This window comes from Polyodon spathula, chromosome 10 (assembly GCF_017654505.1).
Source record: "Polyodon spathula isolate WHYD16114869_AA chromosome 10, ASM1765450v1, whole genome shotgun sequence".
Taxonomy (NCBI): domain Eukaryota; kingdom Metazoa; phylum Chordata; class Actinopteri; order Acipenseriformes; family Polyodontidae; genus Polyodon; species Polyodon spathula.
In genome coordinates, this window is record NC_054543.1 from 18484818 (window position 1) to 18503277 (window position 18460).

Sequence of the window (18460 nt, forward strand, 5' to 3'; positions counted from 1 at the left end):
TTCCAATGACAACAAAGGTTTAATCAGCCTATCGGAGCATCTGTACTGCTTTTTTGTGACCTGTACTGTGCAGTAGGGGGTGAGACAAAGTCAGTGCTGCGTTGTTTTGATTTGGGTTGCTAAAATCTAGTTTTCAGTATTGGAGGTAAAATAGTAGAAATGTATGGAGGATAATTTGTGCCAAAATTTAAATAAATAAATAAATAAATAGAATTTGAAATAAATAATGAATTAAGTAAATAAACAAAATAAATACATAAAACGCAAAATAAATTAAAATTGAAATTTATTTCATGATTTATTTACGTATTTAGTTTTTTATTTCTGTATTTCGTTTATTTCATTTTTTATTGTTATTTCTCGTCTTAATTTTGGCACAATCTTTTCACCCTTGTATTTCGAGCTAGCGTCAATCATTGTCAATGGGTGGGACAATAAGTGAATTGGTGATCTACTAACTTTGCCTGGTCGTGGTGCTTTTGTTTATTGTCAATGTTGTAATGTTTGTATTAAGAAAGGCTCAGACATGTAATGTGCCCATTTTATTTGTTTTTCATGTAATGAATACATCGTCATTGCGTTCTAAATAAACCATTTAATCATCATTATATTTTCATATAATATAGCAAAAGCAGCAATCGTAGCTATTTGCGGTATGTAAGAAAAAAAAAAAAGACAATCTGCAAGCATTGTTGGGAGTGGTCTTGATGTCAGCGTATTTTAAAAAAATATTGCTTGATACTTTCTGATTAATAAACTGCCCTCCGCTTCTTTGGAAACTGTTCAATTTGTTTCCATTGCAACAATACTGTTAGAACGGAACCCTATAAAAATGTTCCACTGGATTTTGGAATAAGGTACGATGGTATCTGTGAAAGTGCAATTGTATTTTATAATATGTATCCTACACCATCAATGTACAATTATTGTAACACAGGGAATGCAGTACAGCCATCATGAAAATAATATAGCTACACTATAGAACTGTGGTACATTTTTTATAGAGGTATAGCTTCACGCAATCTACATTTACTTGTATTTGTTCAATTAAGAATAATGTGTGTGTCTTAATTACAATGTAAAATTGACATGCTTACATGTCTGTACAGGTTAGCCTAGGTCTGTTCTTTTAAGGTGATATGCCAGTTGATTTATCAAAGTTGAATGATTATCCCTTTGTTTAAGTCCCTTTGGTTATATCATGTTGACCTGCTTTTTTGCCTGTGAGTATCGCACAAGGATCATCCATTCTACAAGTGCATGTAACCTGGCCCAACATGGATTTGTGTGGCTGTGGGAGGTTGGTGGGCTGAGTCAGGTGGTGGTGGTGATGGGACCGGCAAAAATACTCAGGAGGCTTGTACAGTTTCCCTGCAGCAGGGTTTTTATTTATCTGGCCGAAGGTGCCCACCGACCAATATTCCAATCAGAACAGAACAAAAAAAGAAAAGAAAGAAAAATAGTCAAAATAAATCCCCCACCAGTACCAATGATGATAAAGGAGGAGGCGAAAATAAAAAGGTAAAACTAACAAAAGTCCTGCACACACAGTAAAATATAAGTTATAAATATAGACAAATATTTTGCTGGCGCTCGTGCGCTGGCCTCTATGGGGCTCCCGGTCCTGGGCAGGGTTTAGTATCGTGGCCCCGGTCATTCTTCCAGGAAGTAAGCTGAACAGCAGTCTCTAGTCTCTGAACACAACACACTTTATACACATGCCAGTAAATTCAACAGCACGTCTCCTTTCGCTGTTACCCCAGGACTGAGAGAGTGAGCTCAGATCATACCGTCCTTTAAATACTGCCCGACCCCGCCCTTAACCTCGGCCCTGGTCGCCGCTGTACCCAATCGGCATACATAGTAACTCTGGGGTACGTGGTGCGGTGGCCAGGCCACGGACGGAGCAGGTGATCTTTCTGGAGTTCCCGGACAGCTCAACCTTTGCCTTTCCGCCGGTCTCGTCCCGTTTTGCGCAACTCCACCAGCGATTGGGAGGATCGACCACAGCTCCAACCCATTGCACCCCCGTCACATATTTCCCCCCTCAGAGTGGAGCCATAGGCCCACTCGGCCTCTCCTACCTCCCCAATTGACCCCCCTTACCTTGAAAAGAAATCAGCATTTTGGTGTTCCTTGCCTGCACGATGTCCGATAGTATATTGGAAGGGTTGCAGCGGCAGCCTCCACCGAGTAATCCGGGCGTTCGTGTCCCTCATCGTGCTTAACCACTTAAGAGGGGCGTGGTCTGTGATGAGGGTGAATGGCCATCCCAGGAGATAATATTTAAGGGAATTCATAGCCCATTTGATGGCGAGGCACTCTTTTTCTATTACCGAGTAGTTTCGTTCCTGAGGAGCCATTTTTTTGCTAAGATATAGGACGGGGTGTTCGACCCCGTCGATCTCCTGGGACAGAACAGCTCCCAGACCAACGTCTGAGGCATCGGTCTGGAGGATGAACTCTTTGCTGAAGTCAGGTGACACCACGGCTGGAGCTTGGGAGAGAGCGCTAGTAAGCGAGTAGTACCGTCCTTCTTGAGTACCATTACTACAGGACTGCACCACTCTGTGAAGGTTCCACGACCCCCAATGTGAGCATACTTTCTACTTCCCAGCGCATGACCTCTTGTTGACTTACTGGGACACGATAGGGACGCTGCCAAACTACTACACCCGGCAGAGTGATAACGGCATGTTGGATGACGTCGGTTCGGCCAGGCACCTCTGAAAAAACATCCCCAAATGCCACCACTAACTGTTCCAGCTCCTGTTTTTGGCAGGGAAGTAGCTGGTCCCCCACCCCCCACCCCAATCGAAGCTGTGGATTCTGGGGCCATTATTTCTGATCCAAAATCCTCGCTTACGCTATCTTGTGTAATAAATAGAGCCTCTCGCTCTTGCCAGGGTTTTAACAAATTAACATGGTAAATTTGCAGGGGCTTCCAGTGGTCCGGTTGCCGAATTTCATAATTCACTGGCTCTACCACCTCATAAGGGCCTTGCCACTTTGCATACAGCTTTGATTCGGTGGAGGGAAGGAGTAACAGTACCCGGTCACCCGGCCGAAAAGCTCGAAGCCTTGCTCGTTTATTATAATGCCGCATCTGCTCTTGCTGGGTGTTTTGTAGATTCTCCTGGGCTAATCGCCTGATTAGTTCCAAACGATCCCGCAGGAGAAGGACATATTTAGCTACATTTTTATTGTCGAATTCTTGCTCCTCCCAGCCCTCTCGCACCAGATCGAGAATACCCCGTGGTTGCCTCCCGTACAGTAGCTCAAACGGGGAGAACCCCATAGAGCTCTGGGGCACTTCTCTCACTGCAAACATGAGAAAGGGGAGGAGCTTCGCCCAGTGTTTTTGTTCTTAATCTACGAAATGCCTCAGCATATGTTTTAGGGTCTGATTCTGATGTCCATCGCAATGCGCTCAAAGGGGGTACCAACTAGGGGCAGAGGAACCAGTGGAGCCGGGCGCACTGTGGCCGGCGCTATTCGCTGGCATTCGGGACACCCTGCTACATATTTCGCCACATCACCGCGCAGTCCCAGCCAGTAAAATCGGGCCAGTATTCGTTCCAAGGTCTTTTCTCGACCCAAGTGGCCGGAAAAAGGGATATCATGTGCTAAACGCAATATCTCAGCGCAAAAAGGTTTTGTAATGAGTAGCTGGGTTACAGGCTGCCCTGTGCCCGAGGCTCGGGATACTCTATATAGTAGTAGCCTGGACACGATAAAATGGGGAAAAGCAAGCGGCCTGGCACCTTCAACTTCCTTCCCCTCGATCGACCGGACCCGTTCCCGGGCGTGTACCAGAATGGGGTCATTATTCTGCTCCCACTCAAGGTCCACATCCCGGTCCCAGGTCGAAGGCATTTCGAGCGGTGGTGGCGTAGCATCTGCCCTTGGGGCCTCAGTGGCCAGTTCCCGTGAATCGCACTGAATTCCCACCCCCTCCTTTCATTTGGTCAGTTCTGAACACTCTCCCACCAATCCCCATCCTTGTCTTGCTACTGCCCACTCAAGCTTCTCAGCCCTCCGCTCTCGCTTGGTTTTCTGGGGCCGAAACTTGGTGGTAAACAGATCCACTTTCAACGGGAAGATATCGCCAATCTCTCTTCCCGTTGCAGTCCCCCGCTTTTCGGTCGGGGACGGGGCTGGTACTGGGTGTAATTCATGGTAAAAAGGCCAGTCCCGGCCCAATATTATGGGGTATGTTGCGACAGCCACAGCTACATGGCATGTCCGACCCTTCACAGTCAAACTAACTTTAGTGGTGGTGTAAGTCTTGGTGTCCCCGTGGATACACGAGATTGCCACAGTTCCCTGAGGCCGCCAAGCCACACCTTCCAAGAGAGCTCCTAACACAATGGTGTGGTTATACCCCGATTCCACTAAAGCGTGGGTACTCAGTCTCGATCTGTACAGGCACAAGACAAGGTTCCTCCCGACCCCCTCCCCGGTACTCTCCCTCCGCCGGTGTTCGGAATCGAGAGGCCACGTCGCACTCCATGGCGGCAGGACACACCCGGGCCAAGTGGCCCAGTTCATGGCATCAGAAGCAGACCGGGGTGGCGGACGTTGCAGGAGACAGTCGCTTGTTTCCGGGCCCGCCATAGGAGGGGCTTCCCAGATTTGCTGTGGCCCAGCTGGGGGCTAACTTCGTCCTCCACTTTGGAGGCAAAGCGCCCGGAGGGTCGGTGGAAGCCGGGGGCTTCGCTGCTGTAGATCGAGGTGTCGTCTGGGCTCGGGTCCGGGTGGGTGGAGATGGGTTCCTGGGTTCCCGTCGCTCCGCAGCGTCCTCGCCAGTTCACGGCCTGCCCCAGGGAATCGGGAGTATGACGTGCCACCCAGTCCCGAGTCCCCGGTCCCAATACCGTGAGGAATTGGTCGATGGCCACTGCCTCCATCATCTGCTGCGGGGTTCTCGTTTCCGGGCAGAGCCATCGAATGAGGTGATTCCACAGCTGTTGGGCTACTTGCCATGACCGGGCACCAGGAGGACACACATAAGCCCGAAACTTCCGGCAGTGTGATTCCGGTGTTAAGTTCAGGTGGCGGAGAATGGCAGCCTTTACCTTATGGTAGTCCCGGGCCTCCTCGTTACCCATGGCCTGGTAGGCAGCCTGGGCTTCCCCAGTGAGGCAGGGACCCAAGTGTGGCGCCCAGTGATCGGTTGGGCAGGATGACGCTTCAGCAACCCGCTCGGACATGGTCAGGAACGCCTCCGGGTCGTCCTCCGACGTCATCTATTGTAGCCTGATCTTGGGCGGGGCGACTCCTGCCTCCGTCGGGGCTGATGTTTTGGCGGCTTGTTGGGCCTGGGCCAGGACCATGGCTTGTACCGTCTGGCAGAGGGTAGCCATCTTGTCTGCCATCGCCTCCATATGTGCTGCTCGTTCAGCCTCCCTCTGGGCGTCTCGTTCCTCACGTAAACACTCCATTCCATCTCGGTGTCTCTCCAGATCCTCCAGGAGAGACTTGCCAGTCCTTGCCAGTCCAGACTCATCCCACCCTTAACACCACTTGTGGGAGGCTGGTGGGCTGAGTCAGGTGGTGGTAGTGATGGGACCGGCAAAAATACTCAGGAGGTTTGTACAGTTTCCCCGCAGCAGGGTTTTTATTTATCTGGCCAAAGGTGGCCACTGACCAATATTCCAATCAAAACAGAACAAAAAAAGAAAAGAAATAAAAATAGTCAAAATAAATCCCCCACCAATACCAACGATGATAAAGGAGGAGGCGAAAATAAAAAGGTAAAACTAACAAAAGTCCTGCACACACAGTAAAACATAAGTTATAAATATAGACAAATATTTTGCTGGCGCTCCTGCTCTGGCCTCTAGGGGGCTCCCGGTCCTGGGTAGGGTTTAGTATCGTGGTCCCGGTCGTTATTCCGGGAAGTAAGCTGAACAGCCGTCTCCAGTCTCTGTGAACACAACACACTTTATACACCACACTTTATACACATGCCAGTAAATTCAACAGCACGTCTCCTTTCGCTGGTACCCCAGGACTGAGAAAGCGAGCTCAGATCGTACCGTCCTTTAAATACTGTCCGACCCCGCCCTTAGCCTCGGCCCCGGTCGCCACTGTACCCAGTCGGTGTACATAATAACTTTGGGGTACGTGGCACGGCGGCCGCTGACTTCCGTGTTCGGACGGAGCGGGTGATCTTTCTGGAGTTCCCGGACGGCTCGACCTTTGCCTTTCCGCCGGTCTCGTCCCGTTTTGCGCAACGCCACCAGCGATCGGGAGGATCGACCACAGCTCCGACCCGTTGCACCCCCGTCACAGTGGCACATAGCTAAATATCCCTGTGCCATGTATTTACATTTCCTACATGAAACACAAACTGAAATTTGTAGATGTAAAATAAAAATACAGGCCTGCGTAAACCATTTTGCAATCAGTTATATACATACAGTACTGGGCAAAAGATTTAGGCAGGTGTGAAAAAATGCTGAAAAATAAGAATGCTTTCAAAAATAGACATGTTAATAGATTATATTTATCAATTAACTAAATGCAAAGTGAGTGAACAGAAGAAAAATCGAAATCAAATCCATATTTGTTGTGACCACCCTTTGCCTTCAAAACAGCATCAATTCTTCTAGGTACACTTGCACAAAGTCAGGGATTTTGTAGGCATATAGTTAGGTGTATGATTAAACAATTATCTTCGGTCAGAATTAATGGTCTCCTCAATGCTGACAAGTACAGGTAGATACTTATCCATCATGCAGTACCAGCAGGGAGGCATCTGATTGGCCCCAAATTTATTCTGCAGCATGACAACAACCCCAAACAAACATAGCGAAATTCATTAAGAACTATCTTCAGCGTAAAGAAGAACAAGGAGTCCTGGAAGTGATGGTATGGCCCCCACAGAGCCCTGATCTCAACACCATCGAGTCTGTATGGGATTACATGGAGAGAGAAGCAACTGAGGCTGCCTAAATCCACAGAAGAACTGTGGTTAGTTCTCCAAGATGTTTGGGCCAGCCTACCTGGCGAATTCCTTCAAAAACTGTGTGTAAGTGTACCTAGAAGAATTGATGCTGTTTTGAACGCAAAGGGTGATCACACCAAATATGGATTTGATTTAGATTTTTCTTCTGTTCACTCACTTTGCATTTAGTTAATTGATAAATATAAACTATTAACATGTCTATATATATATATATATATATATATATATATATATATATATATATAGACACTGTGGCTTGTAGGCCTCTCAAGGTCTCCGTCTAACCATCAGACGACCAGGTGCTGGGCAAAGCTGAAAATTGGACTCATCAGAGAAGATGACCTTACTCCAGTCCTCTACGGTCCAATCCTTATGGTCTTTTGCAAACCTCAGCCTGGCTCTTCTTTGCTTCTCATTGATGAAGGGCTTTTTTCTAGCTTTGCACGACTTCAGCCCTGCCCCTAGGAGCCTCTTTCGAACTGTCCTCACCGTGCACTTCACCCCAGCTGCCGTTTGCCATTCTTTTTGTAGGTCACTTGATGTCATCCTACGGTTGCTGAGTGACATTCGAATGAGTTGGCGGTCATCCTGGTCAGTGGAGAGTCGTTTTCGCCCTCTGCCGGTCTGTAGCTTTGTTGTCCCCAATGTGTGCTGCTTGACCTTGTTCTTATGAACCGCCGTCTTTGAAATTTTAAGGATGGAAGCAACCCGACGCTCACTGTATCCCTCTGCCAGTAAAGCCAGAATTGAACCCTTCTTTTCCTCACTCAAAACTTTCCTTTTCAACTCTTTGGGCATGGTCAGTAGTTATTTTTTTATTCCAATTACTTTTGAGGTACTACTAGCACTGTTTTGCCATAAAGCTGGTCCTATTGCAAGAAGATAGTGATGACCATAGGAGTGGTTTTTATACTTTTCCTCATTAAATAAGATTTTGTTCAGGTGATCCACTAATCAGTACCTCATGCAGTAGAATGACGTGTGCCTGTGTTGGAATTCAACAGACACTGGAATGGAATGGCTGCCATACATGTAGAGATGCTGATTTAAGAAAAATTTGCAGTGGTCTCTTAATTTTTTCCAGAGCTGTATATATGGTGTGTGTGTATTTTTTTTTTCTATAACTTAATTTGTAGCATGCACAAAGTGAATTTGATATAGGGTATATTCACCCCTGCACATGTTCACATATACATACCAGCATGTGGATTAGTGTTTAGGTCTCTGGACGCTAGACCGGAGGGTTGAGCGTTCAAACCCAGATGGGCACTATTGCTGTTCCCTTGAGCTCCAGTAAAATACCCAGCTCTATAAATGGGTACAAATGCAAGTCACTTTGAATAAAAGCATCAGCTAAAAAACTATCTATAGCAATTTAAGTCCCTATGTTAAACACACACACGCAATACAGCAATTTATCACGTAGTCACATAGAGATGGTGATTAAATAGGTCTCTTTTAGCAAGATGCAGTTGTATTGAAGTGAAAGCAGTTGCCTAGAGGTACAGTTGGTGGCTAAAAGTGGCACTGAAGACCAACCAACACTAACCTTAACCCCAAACCCTAAATAACAAGCTGTAATGCAAATAACTACGGGTTCATATTAAAGATTATAATCATTGAACACATCTGTGATGTTTGTTGATATACAAATGAATTAGTAGAAAGGGAGTGGATTTTATCTGTTCCTATTAAAATTGGAAGCTTTTTTGATTACATACACAACATCCACACAGTGTAAGCAGGGGTTAGGGCTCTGGACTCCTGACCAGAGGGTCGTGGGTTCAATCCCAGGTGGGGGACACTGCTGCTGTACCCTTGAGCAAGGTACTTTACCTAGATTGCTCCAGTAAAAACCCAACAGTATAAATGGGTAATTGAATGTAAAAATGTGACACATTGTAACAATTGTAAGTTGCCCTGGATAAGGGCGTCTGCTAAGAAAGAAATAATAATAATAATAATAATAATAATAATAATAGTACCAAGGAGTTTTGTAACCACTGGGGGTCTTAACTTATGATTAGGGGTCTACTTAAATCACGGACACATTTTTAATTTTTCACAGGTCTATCACGGCATAAATAGCAAAATTTGTGGATATTTCACGGCTGTATTCATACAATATAGAACACTATATACTATATGTGTGTGTGTGTGTGTGTGTCAGCATGCAGCATCCACCAGCAGTTGCAGCTGACATCCTCTGCCTCTGGGGTGTGAACACTTGACCATACATTGATATTGCACGTTCGGCATCCACTGAATTCACCGGAATTGTAAGGCAGCGCTTTGCCAACTTGTAGAGACATGGAAAGCGGTCAGAAAGCGAGTCCCAAAACTGTCACTTTTACTGGCATCTGCAATTCTTTGACATAGTTCAAGTACGCAGCACGTTCGTAGTCCTTTCTGCCGTCCATGTATTGCTTTAAGTAAATTGGCGTCAAAACACAGAAAAAATGCCAGACTTAGGTAAAAAATGTGAACAGCGTTTAAAAAGTAGGCAGTAGGCTGTTTAAATTGAGGTGGCTTTAACTGGTTGTGCTTGTAGTACTGATTTAACTTTGCTGTGATTAACTGGAACATTTGTTGTCTGCGGCGGTTTTCGGCTTGGCAGCCTGAAAGTTGTTGCAATGCCATATCCTCAACCCAGCTTATCAGATCAATCACTTTGTTGTATGCTTGGTGGCTAGAAACCTGCCAACTTTCAAACCAAGTCAGAAGATGCACGAACCTCCTTGCATTTTCAGCCACAAATTTCACTTGGTCAGATATGTCACCCTGTTTTAAAAGATCATGGATTTTAAGCAAAGACTGTGTGCCTGGTGTGACTTCAAGCTCGTCACAAACAAATTGCTGGTAGTCCTGTATGTTCTTTGCATGGTAACTCACTGCATTAAACAACGAAGTCCACCTCCTAATCACTGGTTCTGGTGGAAGTGACACTGCTGCAGGAACTTTGTCACTTTGATTGGCAATTGACTCCCGGTATCGTAATTTACGACTTGGACAATACTTAAATGTTTTTTTTTTTTAAAAGAAGAAACCAGGATATCCACATCAAGGAGACTTGTACGCCAGACATCATTAGCCAAGGAAAGAATATGTGCATTGCAGGTAAGGTGAATTCCATTAGGCATCATTCCATGCAGCACATCAGAAAACGTTTTATTCCTGTACATCGCATTGTCAGAGATAAATGCAGAGACCTTGTTGAATTCTAAGCCATAGTTTACAACAGCGTTTACTGTGGCTTGCGCTACAGTTGAGAAATTTACAGATTCAAGCTGAACAGGCTGTTAAAAACACGGTCAGGTCGTTGTCGTTCTAGCTGCCACGTACAAATAAAATGTGGAGTATGTAGTTATCCTGTGTGTCTGTTGCTTCGTCGGCTGCAATTGAAACTGAATCGCATCCCGCAAGATTTAACAGACTCAACATGTGAGGCAATTAATTCTAGTAAATAATCCTGGCGAAGTTCGTCTGCACACGGAAAACTTCAAGCGTTTGCTACGTGTTTGTTCAAGTACTCACTTAGTTTCGGGTTATCCATTTTTTCCAAAGGTATGTTGGCAGCAGTGAAGGCCTCCACTAGCTTGAAAGTTGCTTCTCTTCTTGCTGAACTGCTTTCAGTTGCTCTTTTAAACATCAATTTAACTGTCGCTTGCTTTTTATTTTGGGCAGTAGCTACTGCAGTAGATTTACGTTTGATATGCGATTCTGAAGCAATATGTCGATCGATCGTGTTTTTTCATGAAAAATTTAGTCACATTGCAAGATGGACAAAACAATTTACCACCGTCTGCATGTAAGGTTCCTATCGGGAACAGCTTCACACGCTCCTGAGCGGAAATGTATTTAGATTTTTTGGATTTGTCCGTCATATTCCGCTTATCTTAAGTAATGCAGCCTTCGATGTTTTAGTTCAACCAAACTGATGTTGCATGTACTGTAACGTTACGACATACACAAAGTAGACGGACACTCATTCAGCAAGCCAGTGATTGGAATTAATTATCACATGGCCACATAAAGAAGTAAAGTTTTTTTGCATCACACTGACCTGCTTTTGTATCGCAGTGACCGCGGAGTTTTAAAACAAACTATTTTATCAGTAATTCACATTTTATTTTGAATGTTAATTTCGCGGACAATCCTATATTTCACGATTTCCGCGAAATCATGAATTGAGTAGACCCCTACTTATGATTTATCATGTATATTAGGCTATAGTTTGTGGCGTGGTGGTTAGCACTGCTGCCTCACAGCTCGAGGGTCCCAGGTTTGATTCTCGTTTCAGGGGAGTTTGCATGTTCTTACCGTGTTTGTGTTAGTTTTCACCAGGCACACCAGTTTCCTCCACTCATACAAAAACTACTGGTCAGGTTGATTGGTCACTCTAAATTGCCCTCTGTGTGCATGCTTGTGTGAGTGTGAGAGTTGGCCAGTGATGGGCTTGTGTCCCATCATGGGCGGAGTCCTGTCGCGCACCTGTCTGCCGGGCTAAGCTCCAGCTCACCGTGACCCTACATTGGATAAAGTGGTTATTGATGATGGATGGATGGTTGATATTTGTAATAATGCATTTATTGACATCTACATGTTCTCAGATTAATAAACATTTGGACTGAATGTGTTTTCCCCAACATAAATTGTCAAAATTCCACATCAAGTATAATCTATACATTTAGTGGTGCACAATTCTGCTCCTCTAGAGTCACAGTCAGTCCAGCAGGTTTTTGTAGCTGTCTGTAAATCTCTAACTGCTTAAGCGCTAATAAAAGGGTTAAACTTGTCCAATTAAGCAAATTAATTCAAAGCAGGTAAGAAAGACCTCAGGGGGATCAAAAAATGAAAACCTTCTTGCCCCAGAGTTATGCAGCCCTGACAAAGTAGATGTTAACACAGTGATTCATTCACAGTTGTCTGAAGCTTTTTTTTTTATTATTATTTCAAACCACTTATGTTTTGATTGAAGTCCTGCTTTCCTGTCAAAAGTACTATGAAAACAAACAAGGAGATCAAAATTATAAACAAAGAAATTTATTACAAATATTTAATGCCATTTGGATGTAGTATTTACTTTGGTTTCAAGTTAAATTTACTGAAACTATTTTTATTTTCAATTAACTATATTTGTCCCAGGTCTGTTGGGCTCTTTCCTATATTGTCATACTGCATGCCACAGTCCTGTGAGCAGTACCCAATAAAAGATTGGTCACTATAGAAGCCCCTATGGAATCTTCTTTTACCACTACCTACTGTAACAGATGTAGCAGGACAGGGGGCCTGCAATCCTAAGAATGTTTGTTTTATGGCAGGGACGGGGTTAAAAAGCCTCCCTGCCAAGCTAATTGTTTAATTGTTTTATTGTTAATTATCACCTGCACCTGTCCATTATTGATAATTAGAGCCAAGTGCAGTGTAAAAGTGTAAAAGGAGTGCAGGAAGTCTGCTCTAGGCTGCTGCTGTGTGAAGCCCGACTGAAAGTCGTAAAAGGTATTGTGACAAAACCTATGTTTGGTTTTTGTGTGTAAAGTGTGTTGTCTTGCATTACATGTCAGGTAAACAGCTTAGCTATCCTGCAAGTTAGACAGGGACCTACATGTGTGTAGTCAGTGGTCGTGAGAGCTAGGTTTTTGTTTGTTTATTTTCTGTTGTAATAAAAGTGTGTGTAAGCGCTGAAGATTCAAGTTTTCTTCTCTGGGTCACGTTTTTAAAGGGGCATGAACCCGAACTACGGCCGAGCCTGGTCACACTACATAACCTGGTGGAGCGTCTTTAAATGTGGTGCTGCAACAGGCACTCAGAAAAAAAAAAATCCTTGTAATACATAGCTTTTTATTCCAAATCTGTCTAATCTGAAATGCCTATAAGAAAGAAATATATACATATTAAATTGTTCATGTTAGGCAAGAATTATCATTAGGCATCAATAAATATGTGTTTGTGAATCATTATCAAGACATAGCCATTACCTAAACTGTGGTAATTCCCTAGTACACCTGTTAGACCCAAAACAAGCCTTGCTTAAACTCACTAATACATAGTTGATTTTCACTTTTAAACAACTTGTAAAGGAAAAGACAGTTAATCAGGGGCATGATAATAACACAAGACATTCCTGAATAGACCATGAGGCCCACCTGGCTCGCTCGGTTCCTATGGATAAATTAAAGCAGCATTAAACATTCTATGTAACAGGAATATATTTTCACTCAATGGAAGTATTGAAAAGTATTATCAATCTAATCTTACTGTCAAGCCATGCAAAGTCTTCTAAACCGCTGTGTCCCTACACAGCTCTGAATCTTTCACATATTAAGGACAGATTCAAATATGCAGGATCACCCTCTTCCAGCACCAACTCCATTAATATTTTTTCTAGAATTTCTTCCGGAAGCTGTCAAAACAAACAATTTTTAGACTTTTTTTTAAACTTAAAATAAAAGTTTACTTATTTTCTGAACGAATTTTAAACGTGATTTAAATGCTATTACGCAGTGTAACAATTTTTTTTTTTTTTCTGGTTCCTGGGTAGTAAGTGTTATTTCCTAATTGCTTATGCCTCAAAAGTATAGAAAATGGCTATTATTCCCCACAAACTTTGCTTTTGTGACCAGGACAGTGATATTTTGAAATTTACCTATTTTCCAGAACATTCCAGATAGATTCAGTGCCGAGTAAACTTGGAGTAACTTCTAGAACTTTCTCGAACTTTCCAGTAATATAAATAGTAGTATAAATACAGGGGCCTTAAGCCCACCAGTTCAGTTTAGTTCCAGCTGCCTAAGTGGATACATATCTGCATTTTTCTGGGAGGTCATAGGAGACTTCAAAATGGTGGCATTCCTGATGGGTCTCCAAGGCGGTTTTACCAAGTTTCCCTGCTATCTTTGCCTTTGGGACAGCAGGGACACCAAGGCGCACTACCACAGGTGGGACTGGCCACAGCGGACCGAGTTCTCTGTGGGGAGGAACAACGTCAAGTGGGAGCCACTGGTGGACCCCTGGAAGGTGCTGATGCCACCACTGCACATCAAACTGGGCCTTATAAAACAATTTGTCAGAGCTCTAGATAAGGAGTCTGCAGCCTTCAAATACCTTCAAGACTTCTTCCCTAAGCTGTCTGAGGCAAAGGTCAAAGCCGGTGTCTTCGTCGGACCACAGATAAAGAAGATCCTGGAGTGCAATGAATTCTCCAAGAAGCTCACTAGTAAGGAGAAATCGGCTTGGAACAGCTTTGTTGCAGTGGTTCGGGGCTTCCTGGGCAATCACAAGGTCGAAAACTATGTGGAGCTGGTTGAGACTCTGGTGAAGAACTACTGCACAATGGGTTGTAGGATGTCCCTCAAAGTCCATATCCTTGATGCTCATCTTGATAAATTCAAGGGGAACATGGGAGCGTACTCGGAGGAGCAAGGTGAGCGCTTCCACCACGATATACTGGACTTTGAACGCCGCTACCAAGGACAGTATAACGAGAACATGTTGGGAGACTACATTTGGGGGCTGAGTCGTGAAAGTGATTTACAGTATAATCGTAAATCTCGAAAAACTACTCACTTCTAAATCTCTTGTAGTCATTTTTGTATTACTTTAGTATAAATACATGTTAATTTGAATTCATATGTTGTTTTCTCATTGGAAATAGGTAAATTTCAAAATATCATTGTCCTGGTCACAAAAGCAAAGTTTGTGGGGAATAATAGCCATTTTCTATACTTCTGCAGCATAAGCAATTAGGAAATAACACTTACTACCCAGGAACAAAAATTGTGTTACATAGTGTTATCAATGTACCCATTTTAATTATTTTACATTGTGAACTATGTTGTTATGGCTTTCAACAGGAAACTAATTTTAAAATGTCAACCATGTACCTGTCTCTTGCAGCAAACACTGTCCTTGATTTGGGAGATGATCCTATTAAAAAAAAAAAAAAAAAAAAAAAAAAAAAAAAATTTCTAAATAAAAAAAGTACAGAAAAAATGAATAAGTATTAGACTTAAATCTAAAATAAACAATCTTACTCCAATTAATTTGTTCCACTGACAAAAATAATATACAAGATACATTTTATATTTTCTGCAAAGCATGGCTTAACTGTGCATTTCTTTTTATGGACATCAAGCAAAAAAAATATACCTGACTGTTGTCTCTCCACATGGGAAGTGTCCACCATAAAGGCCTGGTTTTCTTTGGTAACATGTACAATCTGCACCGCCACCCCTAGCAACATTTCATTAGCATCGTGTGGCCAATGTGCAAAAGGTTTCCCATGCCTGTCAAATACAAAGTGCAAATATATCCTCCATAACTCCAAGCACAGGCACTCATTCACCTCCTATATATCATGCAATGGTAAATGTAAAATACTATATATTTTTTTTTGTAAATAGGTTTTTCAAAAACCTGCATATACTTTTTCCTATAACTTTGCCATTATACACTGGAGAAAAAAAGGTTATCCAGTTACATATACAAACCTAACACTGTTTTTACTACATGTCCTGCAAAAAAATATTTTTCAAAAAACTAAAATAAATCTATATGTTTGAAAAACAAATTGTAAAGTCCTGTAATAATACTGTATGGGAGATGATATCCACTTATTTTTTAAGGACACATTTAGGTCTCAAGACAAGGCAATTACAACTGAGATACAGATCGAGGTTCTCAAAGTACACACAAAGTACCCTACGGAACTAAAGCCTTACCTCCTGAGACTGAAGTTTTCCATTAAGGGCAAACGCCAACGCTTTCGTATGGAAGGCATGCTTTGCATGAATGTAAGAATCCACATGATCCGTTTTCAATTCTTCTTCTGCGGTAGGCAATTCTGTACCTTTTCACAGTTCTAAAGAGTTGTTTTGGGGTTTGGAAAAGGTGCCATTTAACAGCACACTTGTGTGGACAAGACCTGTGTGGCTTTGCACAAGGGCAGTGCCAGGAATTGGTTTGGGAATCGTAGGTTACAAGAACTCTCCCCAACAGACTGTAATGCTTTACAGAAGGCTCAAATATAGATAAATAGTACGTTGTTGTCTGGTATCCAAGTTTCACGTGAACAGAGAGAGGGATATTTTCATTCATAGCTGCCCCACTTTCATTAATATTTGAACGCAAAGTGGTTGAGGATGACGAAGTATTAGTAGATCACCGATTCACTTATTGTCCCGCCCATCGATAATGATTGACGCCAGCTCGAAATACATGGGTGAAAAGATTGTGCCAAAATTAAAAGACGAAATAAAGAAATAAAAAACGAAATACGTAAATAAACCACGAAACAAATAAATAAATACATATATTTCAATTTATATTTATTTATTTCGTTATTTATTTATTTATTTTTATTTATTTACTCCCTCAATATCATTCTTAAAATTAAGCAAAAAAATAAATAAATAAAAAATCAAAACCGTTGCTTTTTAGGAGGTATCTTTCCATAGAAATTCACTTTTTTTCGCTTCACATAAAAACACGAAGTGTAGTTCTGTAATTGTCGTGTCAAGACATTTACAAGAATACCTCCCATAACAAATTGTTTTGCATATCTTATATATATATATATATATATATATATATATATATATATATATATATATATATATATATATATATATAATTATTAGATGCTACAAACAACACGACAACAAACGTGATGCATATATGGCCTTTAAAAAAGTATGCCAGATGCCCTTGGGTAACCAAGTTTTGGGTCTGTTTCTAATCGCATTCCACAATCTGTATAACTTGGCAAAGCTTTGCCGTAACTTCCAACCAATTCAGTCGATGCAAAACGTGCAGTCTCGCTGCTTGCCTTTAACAAATGACAGCCCCTGTGTCACAAAGACGGCTGTAGTGGGTGACGTCAGACCCAGGAACAAACCAAAACACGCTTTTTCCGGCGGGTGAAAACTAAGCCATGGCGCTCAGTTTATTTATTAAATAATAATACAAACGAAGAAAATTAAACAAAACACACAACACTGAACGTAAAGGGCGCGTTGGCTAAATAAGACAGATAAAACGGACGTGGACTAACCCAGCAAACAAGTACTGTGCTAACACTTCCAGCACGGTGTAGCAATTGCTGTATTTTAATTATAATTACAATTATTACAATAAAGTGCAAATTCCCGTTCTCGCATATTACATTTTACCTGCACTTGAAGTGCTGTGCAATCCTTGTGCCTAAATACAAATTACACTTTATAACACTCGTGCTCATAAACCATTTTTATATCCCGTGTATATTATTATAAACACCAACATTAACACACTAAATACAACAGAAAACACTAAAAAACACAAAGGGGCGGGACACTCCGCCACAACCTGTTTAAGTAAGGAAGCAAGTACCACTATTTTTAGGCTTCATAGTGTTCTGAAGTACTGTCTACTTAGGTTTATTTAATGTTTAAAAAAGGTCCGCGAAATCCCAATTTTATGCCTCAATCTACCCGTGAAAAATACATAAATTTACCGCGATTTAAGTAGACCTTTAATGTTTCCCACTGTAAATGTGCATGTTCTCATACTTTTTCCATGGTTATAAAATGCCTTTGCTATGTCAAATACCATACCTATCTGTGCTTTACTATACCTGACTATGTTTTTACCCTGCTTTCACTCTTCTGTATTACACTTTGCTATTGTTTTACTATGGTCAACTTTTAAAAGGGAACCTTCCACCCTTGGGGGGTTGTAGAGTGCTCTTACCCTTGGGTTGGGATAAATGTTTGTCTGCACACTTATTCAGTTTTTAAGTTATTTTCTTTGTAAAATGTTTTAACACTTTTAATTGCTCGCTCTCTCTCTCTCTCTCTCTCTCTCTCTCTCTCTCTCTCTCTCTCTCTCTCTCTCTCTCTCTCTCTCTCTCTCTCTCTTATATATATAATAATATATATATATCTATATATATATATATATATATATATACTAGTTGTTTTTACATGGATTGTCCCAGGCTTCGATTAAAAGAGTTTGGGAACTTCTGCACTGATGCTTTTAGTAATTCAGCACTTCGGTGCCACAAGGTGGCATAAGATGACATCAAATATTAGGCACAAAATCTCAAAGAATACTTTTAGAACTAATTTCCTTTTATTTCCAGATCAATATTCCTTCATGTTTCTATAAGTATATGAACTAGGAAGCAATGTGGTCCATTGGTAAACATCAAGGGCTTTTAACCAGAAGGTCACTGATTCAAATCCCACCTCTGGCACTGACTGACTCTCTGAGCAAGTCACTTAACCTCCTTGTGCTCCATCCTGAGGATGAGATGTTAAATCAACGTCCTATTGTAAGCGACTCTGCATATAATGCTCCATTCACAGCCTACATCTGTAAAGCGCGTTGTGATGGTGGTCCACTGTGAAAGGTGCTGTATAAAAATAAAGATATTATATTGTCATAGTTAACCTTTCATAATCCACGGATACAAATGACACTTTTTCACATTTCCTACTCTGTTTA